Here is a 12,658-nt window from a genome sequence, read left to right as displayed (position 1 = left end):
ATGAGAATCAGAGATCGAACTATTAGGTTAACTTGACTCACAAAATAAGATGTCATAAATGAACTTTAATTTATCAAAGGGGATGAGAAAAGATCAAATAACCCATAAATATGCAATGCAAAACAATGCAATAAAGAGATTGAAGGTTCGTGGGTTGTTATGAAAATGGAAGGTACTAGCATCCTAATCATCTATAGTATCCTATAGGAACCTCTTGAGATATTCGTGTTTGGTTATTGTTGTTTGCTAAAGATTGAGGAGATGAGAAGAGAAGTGTGTTTTATTACTTTTTTGATTTGAAAAGACATAAAGTCTTGTGCCTACGTACCAATGAAGGATCAAAATCCTGTAGTTCGGGGTACAAATAACAAAATGGTTTGTTTAGTTGATTTTAGAATAAGAGACAAGTTGTCATCTTAAGGTGAATACTCATCTAAACTACCACAAATATGAGAAGATGGATCTTTGCATCATTATGAATGAAAGACTCTAATTTGGATATAGAATCTATAAGTATGCCACTAACTCCTTCATATGGAAAATAATCAACATCAATTTCAATCATTACTATGGGATATGAGATTTACATTTTAACTATAAAGATGATTCATGTCTAGTCTCTTTTGAGAAAGAGTTTAAAAATGAAAAAGCCAAGTGGCAAAATCTTTGAATGAGATTTGTGTTTTTTAGTCTTATAGAAAGAGTTTGATATACTTAAAGTTTTTTGAAGCATTTATGAAGAAAGAAAGTTTGAAAGTTCAATGACCTAAAGTCAGGTTTTTTTTTATGAAAGAAGTTCAAGTTTGAAAAATCCTAAAATTGGACTAGGATTTAGAAGGGGTTAAAGGGCACAAGGTGGGTAAAGGAAGCTACAACACACACAATGAATATGCAACTGACAATAAGTCAACTATAATCTCTTTTCCTTGGATTGAAACATAATCAAAAGTGTCATGCAAGAAATAGCATGGATTAATAATATGCACTAAGCAAACATATGAACAAAATCACTATCATGTATCAAGCTTAAACATCTTAAGACACCAATCAAGGCCATCAATAAATAATAGAGCAAAAGGCATGGCATAGAGAATAATTCATAACACATGAATCATACAAGCATACAAGCAAAAATGCCTCAATAATAATTTTGCAAGGTTCATCAAGTCAAAACGTCAAACAAGATATATCATGATATCAATCATAAGACATGTAAAGCAATGGTCAAGAAATTTTAAAAGCGAATCTATAAGGAGCATACAAGCATGTTAAACCTTAAACAACTGTGTCATGCATCAAGGCTAAAGCAATTTCTAGGAGCAATTTCAAAGCACATCAAAGTATCATTTTATGATAAAATTTCACCTCATACAAGGGTTCAAGTCATTAGGGTTCATGCCTCTAAGGTTCATACGTTAGGGTTCAAAGCAAGTCATCAACCATAAACATCTATGTACTTCAAGCACAAATCAAATAAACAAGATATCATCAAGTCTAAGTCCAAGTATAATCAAGGTGTTCAACACATATGAATCAAAATAGGAGCAAAATAATCATGGAAAAAATTGAATCAAAGCATACTTAAATGAAAAAATAAAAAGGAATAAATAATAAAGTTTTTTTTTTGGATTTTTTAATATAAAGTTAAAAATTAAATAACAAAATAAATGAGCTTTTTATCAGGGAGTTCATGTTCAAAACAAACATAATGGTAATAATAATGAGTCAAAATGATGTTTTTATGAGGGGGTTCAAAATGAGCTTTTTTACCTAACGAAGTGTGTCTGTTGCACCTTCAAAAGCACTTCCAGATGAGAAATAATGATTCATGCTTCCTTGAGTGAAAATATGAAAAGAGTGCAAAAATGATTCAATTTTATTTCTTGCTTGATGATGAATATTTTTTTTTGTTGGAGCATTGCAATGAGACCTCTTTTTATAGTGAATGAATTCAGATTTGGTGCAGTGGTTATTGGTATTGTTTGATGGACTTTGGATCAAATCTAAAAAAATGGTGAAAAATACAAAAGTGCTTTTGCTTTTTGTGTTTAGATAGAGTAAGATCAAAGCAAGATCTATTTACAAATCTACAAGCAAAAGTTGTTGAGAAAAGTGATCTTTATGAAAATGACAATGAAGTTTTATGGCAAAATGATCCATGAATGGTATGTTATTTGGATAATGGTTCAAGCCCTTGTGTAATACATCAATGGTTTGTGTAAAACACTCATTATTCTGATATTTAGAAGCATCATAGGATGTAAAGTAAGATCTTGAGGTTTGGCTTTGGTTTGAACATAAAACTTGACATGAAGATGGACTTTCAATTTGGCCTAACATGGTGACTTTCATTCTTCGACACTCCTAACTCAAGTGTGATAAATTCATGTCAATGGGATATTTGGGAATATTTTCCCATCCTATACAACTTTGATGTTGTACATTTGAAGAGATTCAACTTGGATCATGGAGATAATTGGTCATCAACTTTGACAATCTTAACTGCTAAACACTTGGAAAATTTTCCAAGTGTTGAACAATTTTACAACTTTGAGATCCCATCTTCATCACTTCATATATTCCAATCCTTAATGAAATATTTGGTTCATTATTTCTACAAAGTTGAAGTATGGAACATAATCTACAATTACATCCTTTGAGCATGAAAAATGATGGTTTGAGGAAGAAGTTACAAACTTTTAAATTGGGCTTCATCAACATGCAATTTCATAACTTAGAGAAATTTTGAAAACCCTAGATTTGACATTCTTGAACTTTTTCTTGATTTTCTTGATCAAATGCATTCATCAACCATATTTTCATTATTCTTGACTTGAGAAATCCATGGTTGACCAAAAAATCTCAAAAGTCAAACTTTGACTTTGAGCAGTTGACTTTTCATCAAATGAATTCCAAATTTTCAATGATCAATAAATCAAACTTCTTTATCCAATTGAAGCACATGAATGGATTATAATGAAGCACTTGAGGACCTTGAAACATATTTCAAACCATTAGATCATGTCTTGGTCAAAAAGTCAACATCAAAGCAATCTTTATCAAAACCTTAATTTAGGCATCAGATGAATTTGGAACTTGTTGATCTTGAATGGATGCAATCTTGAACTTGATTATGATGAATGGAAATCAATTAACTATTGTGAATGAATGATAAGCTTGAATTACTGAGGAATTCCCATAATCTTGACCAGTCAATCACTTGAGCTCCTTAAACCAACACACCTACCTTGTGAAAGAATCAAACAAGACAAAACATATTTTTGTATTTTCATAAGGTTGATAATGCATAAAATACATACACATGAGATGTTTGATGGTATAAAAACTGGTGAAAATGATATGGGATCTTAGGGGTAAAAATTAGGGTATGACAGATGCTCATATTTAAGTTTCTTCAATCCGAAGATATGAAGATTGACATCTTCGTCTCGACAAGATGGGAGATACTTAAATACAAACATGCACAATTTTGGCCCCTAAGATGCCACAAAATGATATGATATGATATGATATGAATGCAGACAAAGATTTTGTTGGAAATAACACCACAAGGGAATAACAATAAACTAATCTACTGGGGAATGATTAATGTTACTGGGAAAGAGTTGCAACTTCGCAGTAAAAAAAAGTGATTCTGACAATTGGAAAGATAGGAACTTCACTGGGGAAGAGACTGTCAACTATTAATCGTAAGGTGGCTTCACAGGGGGGAGAAATATTACCTACTACCAAACATATGGTAACCTAAGCAAAGGTAATAAAATCAGGAAAATATCGGATCGCAACAGATTTCTCAGGTAAAGAGATGATTGCCTGTTCAAATAATGTGTCCAGTTGAAGAATAACAAACTTCCATTAACAGAATATGATTTAGTTTCTTCTTTAACTAAATAATCCACTTAGTAAAAGTAAATAAACTTCCCTAACGCTTTGGGTTGTAAGCCACAAACGGGTCTCAATTTCTTCTTTAATCAAGTTTTCCACTTTAAAAGGATAAAATAAACCTCTCCAACGCTTCGGGTCAACAACCACGAATGGGTTGCAGTTTCTTCTTTAATCAAGTCTTCCACTTGAAAAGGGTAATAAACCTCACCATGATTCTAGTCATAAACCACGAACGAGTCTCAGTTTCTTCTTTAATCAAGTCTTCCACTTGAAAAGGATAAACAAACAAGCTCCTAAAAGGGTAACCATTTTCTGAATTGATAACTTCATCGGGGATCTTTGAAGAGATGAGAGTCGGTTACTTTGCTAAATGGATTTCTCAAATAAAGAGAAAATCATCTATATGGATCTTTATCAAACTTCTCACTGACATTTACTAGGGAGATAACCATAATTTGATAACAGACTTACTAGGGAAGTTGCCATTAAGTGTGGTTTACATTGCATGAATCAGATAAAACACTTGTAATAATCTTCGACAAACTCCTCTAACGGAATTTTCCAAAGAGATAACCATTTGATGAGAAATAACTTCATCATACTTCTCTTCGAGACTTTCGAAGAGATTACCATTTGATGAAAGGAAAATTGATATGTTGATCTTCAAACTTCTCTGACGGAAACTTCCTGGAGAGATGGTTGTTTGATGAAGGGTAATTTGAGGTATTGATAACTTCATTGGGGACAGAAAAACTTCTCGGGAAGAGATTACCATTTGTCATTCACAAGGAAATCTAAGAACAAAACAAGCTTCTCAAATAAAGAGATCACCACTCGTTGTTGGGTATGAACTTCAAGGGAGTGTTGTAACAACACTGCTGGGGGAATAAAATCCGTCTTCAATGGGGAAACACCAATAGATTCTTCCTGAGGGGACAAAGTATTCAAAGGTTTAAAATAAATTCGCTCTCAATCCAGGTTTTACATCCTAGAGAGACTCAATCATTAAAATTGTTAGAGACCGAGTTCAATCCAAGAATAAACTAGAAAGAAACTGTCAAACAAGACACTAACCAATGAGGAACGAAACCCAACAAGGGATTTTCCCGATCCATGGACAGAAAGGAAAGAAAAAGCAAAATCTTCCACGAGGGATAACTCAGTGGGAAAATAGAAAGGATATACACTTTCTGCTTAAGTTTGATAACTCTATTGGAGAAAAGAAAAGTATCACTTGGGGAGAAACACAACTTAGGTGAAGTAATCACATAAAGAATATGCAAAATGAATATGACTATGAATTTAGCTACGCATGATCTATGTATGCATGTGCGTGTGTTATGTTTATGCTGACAAAACAGACGCAACAGTTAAACAGGTGAGGAAATAAACATCATAATATAACTGGATATCTGGCTAGCCATCACTGGAGATAAACAACACCGAGGATAAATTCAGACAATCTTTATCTAACAAAAAAGGACAACCACACGAACTCCGTTTCATCTGGGGTTCCAGGCTCCGAATTCAACCGGGGATGAAGTAAATTTTGTATTTTACTAGGGAAGACACCCATACTCAGTTGGAGGAAGCTGAATCAAAGCTTGGTTGGGGAATTAGGTTTAATACTTCACTGGGGAATGTTAAGTCCCAAAGACATCAACTGCGGGATACTGAGTCATACACCTTAACATGTCATAGCAAACTTGAAGTAAATATCCATCATCCGGGGATACTTGCAAGGCAGATCAAGAAACACGTAGTCCTGCATTTTGAGGTTTAATCATTCTCAGAGAAACTGTTAATATTTCTTCTTATATTCATAAATCAAAGGAAAACACATATATTTCTATCAAAAACAAAAGCTTTTGTTTCAAGACTTTATATTAAAAGTAAATATGACATCTTATAAGATAGAATAAAATAAGAATTGAAAATAAATGGATAAAGTCTCAAATTTTACTGAAGGAATGGTAATCAGCAAATGGTGTGATTCCATGAATCATTTACAAAAATTTGGAAAATGGTAATTAAAGGGAATATGCTACATAAAAATAGGATGGCCACTATTCTCTCTAACAACTTTTTGAATTCCAAACATTCTTGAGCTTCTGACTGAGAGCCATTTGATTTAGAACTCTTGATGGATGAGGTCACCTTAGATGATCCAATCTGGTCTGATGTAGTTACTTGCCATTATCCCTAACTTTTTCCTAGATTTCCCTTTCAGGTTTTCAATCTACCGGGATGATTGTTTCTGTTTATACTCTAATTATTGCCTGGATCTCCCTTTCGGATTTTCAACCCACCGAGACGCTCATTTTTGCCTAAGCCGCCCTTTCGGGTTTTCAACTTAGTGAGTTATTATTTTATTTTTGTTAGGCGAAGTATTTCTTGACGACATCAACATTCACAGGAAGAGTGAACTTTTCACCATCCATAGTTGCAAGAATTAATGCACCACCAGAAAAGGCTTTTTTGACAACATATAGGCCATCATAATTAGGAGTCCACTTACCCCTAGAATAATAAATGAAAGATTGGATCTTCTTAATCACAAGGTCACCTTCTTTGAATACACGAGGTTGGACCTTTTTGTCAAAAACTTTCTTCATTCTTTGTTGATACAGTTGACCATGGCATAAAGGCGTCATCTTCTTTTCTTCAAGCAGATTTAATTGATCATACCTGCTCTGACACCATTCAGCCTCGAACAAATCGACTTCCATCAAGACTCTCATTGACTGGATCTTAACTTCTATCGGGAGCACTGCTTCCATGACGTATACCAAAGAGAAAGGAGTTTCCCCGGTTGAAGTGCGGAAGGATGTGTGATACCCATGCAAAGTAAAAGGGATCATCTCATGTCAGTCTTTAGAAGTCACAACCATCTTTTGAATAATTTTCTTTATGTTCTTATTTGCAACTTCGACAACACCGTTCATTTTGGGTTTGTAAGGAGAAAAGTTATGGTATTCAATTTTGAACTCTACACGCATCTCCTTCATCATTTTTTTGTTCAAGTTTGATTCATTATCAATGATGATCTTTTTTGGAACACCAAAACAGCAGACTAATTGATTTTTGTTAAACCGGATAACCACTTGCTTGTCGACATTGGCATATGACGTTACTTCAATCCATTTAATAAAATAGTCAATGGCCACCAGTATGAAATGATGTATTTTTGAAGATTTAGGCTCAATCATTCCAATCATATCAATTCCCCACATGGAGAAAGGCCAAGGAGAAGAAATAAAGTTGAGAAGAGTTGGAGGTACAAGAATCTTGTCGGCATAGATCTAGCATCAATGACATGTCTTCACATATTTGCAACAATCGGAATCCATTGTCAACCAATAATATCTTGTCCTTAACATTTTATTCGCCATTGCGTGTCCATTGGCATGAGTACCAAAGGATCCTTCATGAATCTCTTTCATTAACGGGTCTACTTCGTGTCTATCCACGCATCTAAGCAAGACCATGTTGAAATTTCTTTTATACAGCACGTCATCATTCAAAAAGAAGTTTCCAGCCAATCTTCTCAAATTTTTCTTGTATTTGTTTGATGCCCCAAGTGGGTACTCTGGCTTCTGAATAAAGCATTTGATATCATGATACCACGACTTATCATCTTTGACCTCTTCTGCTGAAAACACATGAGCGGGTATGTTAAGGTACATAACATCAATTTTGGGCATCATTCCACCAATTCACCACAATCATAGAGGACAAATTGGACAATGCATTTGCCATTTGATTTTCTTCACGGGGAATATGATGAAACTCAATTTCATTGAAGAAGTTTGATAACCTCATTGCATAATCTTTGTAGGGGATTAAACCGGGTTGACGAGTTTCCTACTCTCCTTTGATTTGATTTATTACCAAAGTCGAGTCTCCATACACATCCAGAATCTTGATTCTCAAGTCGATAGCTTCTTTGAGATCCATAATGTAAGGCTCATACTTCGCCATGTTGTTTGTACAGTTGAATGTCAAACTTGCGGTAAAAGGAATGTGGGGACCATGAGAAGTAACAATGATGGCCCCAATTCCATTACCATAAGCATTAATAGCTCCATCAAATATCAATCCCCAACAGGACCCTGGCTCTGGCCCTTCATTTGGAAATGGTTAATCACAATCTTTTTCCTTTAAATATATCACATCTTCATCTCGGAAGTCAAACTTGATAGATTGGTAATCATTAATGGGCTGGTGAGCCAAATGGTCAACCAATACACTCCCTTTGATGACTTTCTGGGTATGATACTCAATGTCGTATTCTGACAAAAGCATTTTCCAACGAGCAATTCTTTCGGTCAAAGAAGGCTTTTCAAAGATGTACTTGATTGGATCCATTTAGGATATCAACCAAGTGATATGATTCAAGATATATTGACGGAGACGACGATCAGCCCAAGCTAAGGCACAACAAGTCTTCTCAAGCATAGAATACCGAGACTCATAATCTGTGAGTTTCTTACTCAGATAGTAAATGGCGTGTTCTTTTCTACTTGTTTCATATTGTTGGCCAAGCACACAACCCATGGAATCTTCCAATATAGTCAAATACATAATTAGAGGCCTTCCTTCTACTGGAGGAATCAGAATAGGAGGCTCAAGCAAGTATTCTTTGATACTGTTGTACCCCAAAATTTGCCATCCATTTTTTCATCTTTCCATCCAACCTCTTGACTTGGGGATCAATTGCATATATTAACAACTCATTCATATGTATCATTCATTCTATTGGTAGATCACCATAGATTCAAAATTCTTGGCTTGTGGAGGTAGGGTTTGTATGTGGAATCATTTCAAAAGTGTGACTTGGACTTTCATCAAAGCATAAGGGGTGTAAAACCCTAATTTCTTGATGGTGGAAATATTAATTCAACAAAGTGTTATCTAAGCAATCTCCATGGGTCTTCAAAACCCTAATTCTTGATGATATGATGATGGATATCTTGGAGCTTCTCTAGGCTTTGTCTTGGCCATCAAAACCCTAGTAAGGGCTCATACATTGGAAGACTTATTGATGAAGCATATGGTTTGATTCAAAAGGCTTGATTGGGGAGCTAGGCCTCACAAAAACCCTAATCAAGGAGGGAATGATCTTGCTGGACTTTGTGGCTTGAATTTCCATATGGTGGCATCCAAAACCCGAATTTCATCCATTTTTCACCCATTGATTGATTGGTACCACCTTGATCCTTGTCCCCCATAACCTCTTGTCTTGGCCCAAGACTTAGTACTGTAGCTTTCATGCTTGGCTCCATCCATGCCATTTCATCTGATCACCTTAAATAGTGGGTCTACTCTTGGTTTGGTTTCACTTGGTCATTGGTCTTGAATTCAATCCATCTTAGTCTTAATGTCTTGTTTTTGGTGCATTCATGGCATGGTCTACCCAAACCACTAAAGCCTATTGTATGACAATCCAAATGGTGATCAAGAATATTGATTCATGTTCAAGCCTTAGTCTTATTTCATCAAGTCATATATATGTTCTTGAGCCATGTAATGTGTTTATTCAATATACAAATCAAGTCATTTTCACTTTATTTCAAAATCAAGCATACATGTACAAAAAACCAATCAAAGAGAAAACCATTTTCAATCCAATTTCAAATCAATCTCAATCCATTTTAAACCATCACAATCCATTACATTAACCATTACATGAAAAAAATACACATTTTAACAACTTTGACCAAGTGTTGACTTTGGTCAACAATTGACTTTTTGGTCAACTTTGACCAAGGTCAACTCGTCCATTTTTGACCACCTAAGACCTAATCTAGTTCACTTTTCCTTGATTCATCATCCAAGAGTCGTGTTTGATGTGTTTTGCCTTATTTTTTCATTTCCAAGTAACTTGGCCCATTTTTAAACTCATGTGCACCATACCATGACTTGGTCCTCATTGCCTTGTCAACCAATTTTTACCTTGCTAAACATGGTCCTGCATTCACCACAATCAAGTATTATAAACACATAAGCCAATATTACACCTACATTGACTAAATGGACAAGACAATACACATGGATTTGGTCTTGAACTCACCATGACAAGCCTCACACTTGCATCCTGTCATCATCCTGTAGTATTCTACAAAAAACTAACTGACACATTCTCAAACAGAAGCAATACATGAACCTGCCAAGGAAAATTCCAATAGTATTGCAATACATCATGAGAAGTTATGGTACATCATTGGTTGCAAGAGGGTAATAATAGATCAAAGGCAAGGACATGAGTGGTAACATGAACTGAGACATGGGCCAGGCCAGAATGGTGCAGTCCAAATGCATCCTGCCAGCATCCTGCAATACAAAAGCCATAACTTGCAGTTGGCCAGAAGCTCACCTCCAACCAAATCCTGCCAACAAATTACCAAGCACATCAGCTCACTAACAAGGTAACAGAATCAAGAACAACTAGCAAGAAATATCAACATTTCCAAGACATCATAACTACCCACCTTTAAATATACCAACATACCTAGCCTGTACCAAATCCTACAACGGACTTGCAGCAAGACCAAACAAAACCACATCAATTGGCTAGGATCCAAATTGTAATGCCCTTCTTGGATCAAATTGCAATGCCCTTATTGAATTAGTTGAAGTACATCACCTGCAACAATGGAGAAAATCATCAACTTGCAACATCACAACTTACACCATACCCAAACCATTGCAATAATTAGGAATGTGCTAACAGGTCATGTTTTAGTCAATCCTGACACAAAGATTGACAAGTTAATCTCTTCACTCAATCCATACCAGTGCTAACAGCATGGGACATAAGCAATGCATGAATGAAGTTCAGTAGACTTGGAGTTAGATAGATTGTCCACTTGTCATCTTGTATTTGATCTAACTGACTGAATAAAACAACACCAATATACAAACCAGATGAAGGTAGCAACCAACCATATGAACCCTGCAATGACATAACCACAACAGTTTAGCATAAATCCTGCAAAATGGGTCAAACCAAATCCTGCAAAATGGGTCAAGCCAAATCTTGCAGCAAACAAAGTTGTGCAAAACTGCCCGCATCAGGTCACACTATCCATGAGAAACAATGCATACCTGCAGCAAGATTAACTTGCATTGAGCCTTGTGCAGACCTTGTATCCAACCATCAAGCCAAGCCACACAAATGAATACTGCTACATCATAATCCATGGCAAATCGTGATGCACAAAGTTCAACATACACCAGTTCTCATTCATGATTCAGCAAGCAACAACAATCAAGTGCATTTCATGATAAAGTTATAACAGGTATGTGCAAACAGTAGAAGACATGAACATGTATTGATCAAGCAATGGATAACAAATGAACCAATAACACATAACATTGCCTACATCCAATTAATAATCAAGATGTCAAAGGAAGCCTGCTCAACGGGTTATCAACCAACTTGCAAGGCTAACTCCACTTAAGACAACTTGTTGTAACCAGTCATCATTGGAATCAACCTAAACCTAACTAACTAACCATTTGGAATCAACTAACTTTTAACTCAGTGAGTTAACGAAAAACTCATTGAGTTCATCTCAACTAACTCTAAACCAAATCATAACTAATCACAAGCCTGATTCCAAACCTAATCTCATCCAAGCTTGTCACCTATAAATCTACATCTCCATCATCACTTCACAACACTTGGCATCATCACTCTCAATTACCTCAATCCTTTTTGAGTTTTTCTCCCTCACACTCACTACATGCACGATCTCTAAGCTATTGAAGCTCACCATTTGAGCTTCAACCTTGCTGTTTTAAACCCCTCTCACTCTACACCAAAAGATCTGGTTCACGCACTTTTGAACTCAAAATAAGAAGAAGAGGTAGAAAAAAGATTCCAAGGAAGAAGAAGTCACAATTGTTACCTGGAAATAGGAGTTCACAATTTTTCATCACCTTCATCTTTCTCCGGCCACGGTAAGTCTCAATCATACTTCATTCCTTCAATTCCAGTTGTCGGTATGTAGAGGAGGTTGAGAGGATTCAAAGCCCTCATCCATGGGGCTTTGAACAGGTACATATAGGGTTTAATTGGAGTTATTTGTGTTAGGGTTCTTGGATTGTAGGGATTCAATTAGAGTTTTAGAGGAACAATTGCTTGAAATTGACCACGGATTATGATAGAGCATGAGTGGGGGAGTACTTTGATAGCTCCGATATTGATTTTGATGGCCACCGCCGCCGGGAGCAACGACTGGCACGGTGGCCCACAGTGGATTCCGTTTCAGATGAGTTGGGACGACCAAGCTTGGAGAACGCGTATTTGGCTCAATTCAAAAGTGTTGACTTTGGCCAGGTCCACAATGTCTTTTGGACTGGTTTGTGACTGGACCTATTTCATTCAGGCCTATTGGATTCAGATCTCACATCATGCCTTTCCTTACTGCACCCCCTAGCCTAAGCAATTCCATTGGGCTTCTAGAACCAGGCCCATGCGCCTAATTTCATATTGCACTGCCAGATTCCTATTAGCACCCCTGACCCATTTGTGGATTTATTGCATTTTAATTTTCTTTTCTTTTAATAAATTGTTTCTTGCCATTTTAATAACTGTTTTTTTAGATATTAAAATTAGATTTAGATTTTAATTAGAATTTAGGAATTAATTGGAATTTTTGTATAGTTTAAATTGAATTTTAACATAGTTTTAATTAGTTTAGAAATTAAAATAGTTAGATTTAATTAATTGTAGGATTTTAGAATT

At 35.6% G+C, this 12,658-nt stretch overlaps 1 long non-coding RNA gene across 3 annotated transcripts; it reads right to left on the bottom strand.

Annotated features, from left to right (window-relative positions):
• Positions 1-9,513: 9,513 nt before the first annotated feature.
• Positions 9,514-12,271, bottom strand: LOC127105507 (uncharacterized). 3 transcript variants are annotated; one of them, XR_007795019.1, is made up of 6 exons: positions 11,820-12,271; positions 11,014-11,090; positions 10,638-10,861; positions 10,398-10,552; positions 9,980-10,295; positions 9,514-9,877 (listed from the first exon to the last, which is right to left on the bottom strand). It is a non-coding gene; the product is annotated as an uncharacterized LOC127105507 (long non-coding RNA). The 3 variants fall into 3 exon arrangements; XR_007795018.1 differs by having other exon boundaries at positions 10,418-10,552; positions 10,702-10,861; positions 11,820-12,267; XR_007795017.1 differs by having other exon boundaries at positions 10,702-10,861; positions 11,820-12,266.
• Between the last annotated feature and the right edge of the window lie 387 nt (positions 12,272-12,658).

Source organism: Lathyrus oleraceus, chromosome 7 (genome assembly GCF_024323335.1).
Source record: "Lathyrus oleraceus cultivar Zhongwan6 chromosome 7, CAAS_Psat_ZW6_1.0, whole genome shotgun sequence".
NCBI lineage: Eukaryota > Viridiplantae > Streptophyta > Magnoliopsida > Fabales > Fabaceae > Lathyrus > Lathyrus oleraceus.
This window is presented reverse-complemented; position numbering and strand designations above follow the sequence as displayed.